The following is a 6,451-nucleotide window of genomic DNA, read 5'->3' as shown; positions in this document are numbered from 1 at the left end:
ACAGGCAAATCTTATAGGGGCTGACAACTAGGGAACTTAAAGCAACTAACAGAATAAAGGTGGAGAACTGCAAGATTCCAGAATAATCCAATGCCATATTTCATTTGCACAATGAATAAAATATTTAAATTTTGATCCCTGTTGACATAAAGACCTGGATCTATTAATTAATGTGTTATTTTGCTCTGCCCACTATCACTTTTTATATTTTTATATCTTACTTGGAAAAATTATTAATTGGAAAAATTTCCTCAATTCAGCACTTGGTGATGACAGATGGACAGATGAAGGGAGGGAAGGACAGGATAGTTACAAAATATCATATGGGTTACTTGGATTAATAAATTGAGGAATAAAATAGGGAAGCAAAGAGATCATGCTAGAAATTTAATGGGTCAAATAACCTCCTTCTATACTGTAAGTTTTTAAGATTCTAATATATAGAAACTTTAAGATTATTGCACACTAATGATCATATGGTTTACTGAATAGCAATTTATTGAACTTACCAGGTTTTTTTAACTTTTAAGTATTTAAGTCCCTTCTAATAACCTGGGACTGAGTGTGATCCTTTGTGCAATATTTTCTCCATTTTTTTTTGTGATGAAATGTTTACTGCAATACTTTACTCCTTTCTGACAGTATGAATGAACTCCTTTCTCCTGGGTCTCCACGTACACTCAAGTTTCACCTTCCAAGCACATTTTCAGATCTTCGGCTATGCCAAGCAGAACATCACTGCTCCAAAGGGTACCTTTGTCCTTATAGCCAGCAGCACAATGTCATCGACCTTTGGATATTCAGGGTTTCTCTTGAGCCCACTTTGCTTCAAGTCTGCCCCCCGCAGCTCTGCTCCTTTCTCTTAACTTTATTTAACAGGATCTATTTTTGATTTCCACCCTTGCCCTTTAAAGGGTTTGCAGCATGACATCACTTGAAAGGATGTGTGTCTTGTGATCCACTTTTACTTGCACTTTTGCTTTTAAGCCGGGCACAGCACAGATTGTTCTGCTGCTGCCTTTGAGCTTATACCTCTGTATGAATGTCCTCATGTGCCTCGTCTCAATAAATGAATCCACAACGTGTTAACCAAATTCCTTATGAATGATCGGCATCTTTATATCATTAAAAAAATGACACTGGCCATATTACTAATCATGAACATAAACTCTTCATTACAGATCAGATTTTTTTAAAAGCAAGGAAGGGTTTCATTTCCTCAGAACCTCAGTTTAATAATTCAAGATGAAGATTGAGACAGTTTCACTGGGTTTCCACATCTATCTCAGTCCATTTCCAATCATTTGGGAGTGGGTGCATGAAAATACAGAAATAATATTGTGCAGTGCTATTGTTACATTTGAAAATTTGGCAAGACTGGTTGCATGGGACACTTGCATGTCATTTGACATCAACATTGCTAGAGCAGCAGGGTCATCTAAATTGAAAAGGGCGAGTTTCCCCAAAGATTACAGCGATTGCAGTAGGGAAAATGACCTAAAAAAAAATTGTCAACATTTTTTCTTTACAGTTCAGCTGGCAATTACTTATGTTACAGCTAGACTCCATGACAGGTTTTCTCTGATCTGTGCTATGTTACAATCTCAGCTGATGTTAATACTGGGCAAGTCAGATCCCAGGGTGAAACCTGGCTTGATAGATTCTAAACCATGTAGTGATGTACTGAACAAATTCACTGGAGTCTACTGATAAACTCCTAAGACAAAGTAAAACATTTATTAAACAAGAAAAATGAACTACATTACAACAGACAAAAGAGATTGGAAACATCTCATTAGAAACACAAGAAAATGATTCAAATATTCACTACCCCTTCACCTCAGCTATCCCTTTATAGACACATATAAATTTGGAAATGTGAAACTATTTACTGTATCTACCTTATACTCTAATATTCAGGGTAAGTATGCAATACATGTGAACCAACTGGTGAACTGTGAACAGACACACCACAATCCAAAGTTAATGTCAGATGTGACCAAAGCAGGTCCTATGAATTCCTCAACAATCCGTTTGTCACACCGGGAGCCAACTGGTCTCACCGAAATTCTGTCTTTCTCATAGGGGTTTCCAATCTCCACATTTGAAGAACTCGCTTCAGAAGTTTCTCCCAAAAGTCACTCCCACTTGGACAACTTCAACAAGAATCTACCTCCAGGGTTTCATCCTCACCTTCTGAGATTCCTTTCTCCTGGATCTCCGGGTACACTTAAGTTTCACCTTCCAAGCACACTTTCAGATCTTCGGCTGTGCTAAGCAGAACATCACTGCTCCAAAAGGTACCTTCGCCCTTACACCCTGCAGCACGATGTCACTAACCTTTGGCTACCCTCAGATATTCAGGGCTTCTCTTGAGCTCACTTTGCTTCAGGTCTGCTCCCCGCAGTTCCCTCTATTTAATTCAGAGTCAATTGCTCTGCTCCTTTCTCTTAACTTTGTTTTATATGGTCTATTTCTGATCTCCGTCCTTGTCCTTTACCTAGGGACTGTCTTCTGGGATCTTTCTGTCCCACTCCCTTATTTGGGACCTCTCCCTGTCCCCATCCCCATGTCCTGTTCCCTGGGACACCACCTCTGCAATGCCACTCCTCTTCAGGTCACCTGACCTGCAGTTTTGTGCTGTTTCGCTTTTCTTTTGGGCATATGTGCAGGGCTGCTTCCTGGCTGAAGAACGGAAAAATGGATGAACTGCACACGTGCAGCCCTTTTCCGGCTGGCAAATGCGCAGAAGTCCCAAGGTCACTGGGAACCGTAGTTCCCAAATTCTGAACTCCTGATCTAAACTCAAGGTAAGTATCGGAGTTCGTTACAGCTGCTAAATTGCAGACATCTACCTGATCCACGCAAATGCCCTAAAGGCAAGAAAATGAGGATGGGATTAGGGCTGCAACCAGTGGGAAGTGAAATGTCTCACCCCATCCTGCCCTATAGTAGCTCCCAAAGGCCACTCACAGGAATGTGGCCCCTATTCCTCATTCAAAGATTATAAAAAACTTTCACAGATAAGCTGCCCATCTTGTTATCCAGGTTTAAGGTTGTATAGCCCAGGGTTGACAATTACCATATTTATGAGAGTCTGTATTATTGAGAAGAACCTCATTGTTGCTTTTAGATTCAATTTAATCAGTCAAGCAAGCAGTCCCATCTTTGAAGAAAAAGGTAGTCTTACATCAGAGCTTTTACTTTGGAGTTTCTTCATTCTGACATCCTCAGATTGAGAAAGAACATGGCTGGATTTGGATACAGTTCTGCTTTTCTCTCAAGGTGGGATGGCCTATCAAGTCTGATTAAATTGAACATCAAAATGTCATACTGCTTGGTGCCCAACAATGCAGACTTTCATAATCGTTTCCTGAGATTAAAAGACAATATGACAGAAACTAATTCAAGCAGACGGTTGAAAGAGCCTTATAAAGTGCAATGGTACAAATTCTAAAGTTTGGCTGAGCTATTAACGTCAATGAGAGTTAGCTGGGATGATCCTGTTGTTACTGGATGTTTTTACTCATAGGGCAGAATTTTGCCGTCGGTGAGCAGGGGGTGGGGCCTGCTCGCTGATGCTTAAAATGACGCAGGATGACATCGGGAGGAACCCCCGATGTCATCCCAGTCTATTTAAATTTTCAGGAAGGTGGGGACACAGCAAAATCAGCTGTGGGCCCACCGACCTGTCAATGGCCAATTGAAGCCATTGACAGGATCATTTAAACAATTAAAGGACCTGCCCGTCCAACCTTAATGTTGGCTGGTCAGCCAGGAGCCCCAGCGGCAAATAGAGAAAACATGAAACCTCATCCACTGGCGGCTTGAGGTTTCATGTAGGGTTTTAAAAAGTTTAATAAACTTATTATGTAAATTATGAACATGTCACATGAGGGGGACATGTTAGGGAATTTTTTTTTTCTCTATTTTTCATATTTTTCAAAGTGTAAGCGAACTCCCTGAGGCAGCACTTTGCCTCAGGGAGATGTGTGCTATTTCGTGCACATGCTCGAAAGAGTGCACTCTCGCTTTTGGGGAATCCCCCCTCTTCCCGCCCGCGCAGGAAGCGCACAGTTTTTCCCGCCGGATGTCACGCTGGGTGGATCTTAATTGGCCCGCCCACGTAAAATGGCGGCGGGACCTGCTTCTCCGCTGGGGATCAGCTCCGCACCTGCCAGAGCTTGGGTTGGACCCGCCCACCCAACAGGCAGAAAACTCTGCCCGTGATCTTTTCATAGGAGTTCCAAATTTGGCTCTTTCTTCATTGACCATTGTTGTCATGAAACTGGGATAAACATTGGCTTACTTGCTTCAAATCTAGATCTTCAGATTTGCATAGCCACTCCCAGAGCAATGATATCTCTTAACTGATCCCAATAATGTATTTATTTTTTAATAATTTCTATCAGCCATCTACCATTGCCCATAAATCCTTCAAATTTCTTACTACTCTCAGTGCCACAGTCACTCACCTCATTTGCTGTTGAAAATGAGAACATTGCTGCCACTGACAAACCCAACCACTTCTTCAGGCTGCACCTTCTTTCTCCATCTATATTTTTTGTTGCTTCTACCTTGCTGCCACTGATCCTACTTCTCTTCCCATTGGTATTGCAAAAGAATCTGCCCCCAACTTTTTAAAGCCAGGAATTAACTCTTCTTAGGATTTTGACCCAGCGACAATGAAGGAACGGCGATATATTTCCAAGTCAGGATGATGAGTGGATTGGAGGGTGGTGGTGTTCCCATCTATCTGCTGCCCTTGTCCTTCTAGATGATAGTAGTCATGGGTTTGGAAGGTGCTGTCTAAGGAGTCATGGTGAGTTCCTGCAATGCATCTTGTAGGTGGTACACACTGCTGCCACCGTTCGTCGGTGGCAAAGGGAGTGAATGTTTGTGTGTGTGGTGCCAATCAAGCGGGCTGTTTTGTCCTGGACGGTGCCCAGCTTCTTGACTATTGTTAGAGCTACACTCATCCAGGCAAGTGGAGAATATTTCATCACACTCCTGAGTTGTGCCTTGAAGATGATGGATAAGCTTTGGGGAATCAGGAGGTGAGTTACAGGATTCCTAGCCTCTGACCTGCCCTTGTAGCCACAGTATTTAAATGGCTAGTCCAGTTCAGTTTCTGGTCAATGGTAACCCCTAGGATGTTGATAGTGGGTGATTCAGCGATGGCAGTGCCATTGAATGTCAAAGGGCAATGGTTGGATTCTCTCTTGCTGGAGATAGTCATTGCCTGGTACTTGTGTGGCACAAATGTTACTTGCCATTTGGCAGCCCAGGCCTGGATATTATCCAAGTTTTGCTGCATTAGACATGGACTGCAACAGTTCAGGAAGGCAGCTCACCGCTACTTTCTCAAAGGCAGTTAGGGATGAGCAATAAATGCTGGCCTAACCAGCGATGCCCACAACCCATAAATGAATTTTTTAAAATGGTTAGGGTGGGGAAAGACATTCTAAAAGTTAGGATTGTATTTGGGAATAGTGTTACCTTGGAATTAAGTTCAGGATTCTGGGCAAATTTATTGTGAGAACAATATTTGTTGTTGAGGGGGAGTATTTATTTCAGGGGAGGTTAGACTAGTCCTGCTAATGCTACTTTTCTCCCCCTATTTGACAATCATGCTGTCACTGCTCTGTCACAGCAGTGGCCATTTAATTCCACTGCTGTGGGATGATGTTGGAAATAATACTGAATAGCTACTGGGCCATTTAATATTGAACTTTTAAGTCCTTAGGCATTGTCCTCTGCCTTGGTTAAGTTTGAAATGTCATATTTCCGATTAATAATTTTCTTGATGCACTAGCTGGATATCATTGAGCTGGCAAAAGCCAGTTTCTGAGGGTGATCAATCAAAAACAACTGGATTTTCTGCTTTAACAACTGGAAAGCATGAAGAATATTTGAGATCCTTGTAGCTCAGGGGTTGAAGGATCTCCTTTGATGTACAAGGTTTACACGATTTAGTATATTAAGATGATGCCATTTTTTATGCCAAAGCGTTTGAAGGTTACAAGAGAAATCTGGCAGTTTGCACCAAGTTGAACTTGATTTTCTATTTATATTGTAGAACATCCGGCTAGGCTCCTTTGATATTGCTAAGCAATTATGACAAAAACACTTGTGAAATTCTAAGACTTAGAGAGTGATATCAAACAGGCTAAGGGAAATACCACTTGTTAACAAATTGCCCTTGAACCATTATCTCTTCACACCTTGCAGCTTTCCACTTGCATTCTAAACACATGACCCCAGAAATTTTACAGCCATTTATGTCAGTGTTGGATCCTTGAATCAGAACTTCGGTCCACTGATGTAGTCTAAAGCTGACCCTGCCATAAATTGTGGGGTCAACTCAATTAAAACCATATAATTCAACAGCACAAATCCCTTTTAAAATAGGAGTAGTGCACTGGGTTGCTTGGAAACTATGATTGCAGCC

Source organism: Carcharodon carcharias, chromosome 7 (assembly GCF_017639515.1).
Source record: "Carcharodon carcharias isolate sCarCar2 chromosome 7, sCarCar2.pri, whole genome shotgun sequence".
In the NCBI taxonomy this organism is placed as follows: Eukaryota; Metazoa; Chordata; class Chondrichthyes; order Lamniformes; family Lamnidae; genus Carcharodon; species Carcharodon carcharias.
The sequence above is the reverse complement of the archived record's forward strand: the minus strand, read 5'-3'. Positions refer to the sequence as shown.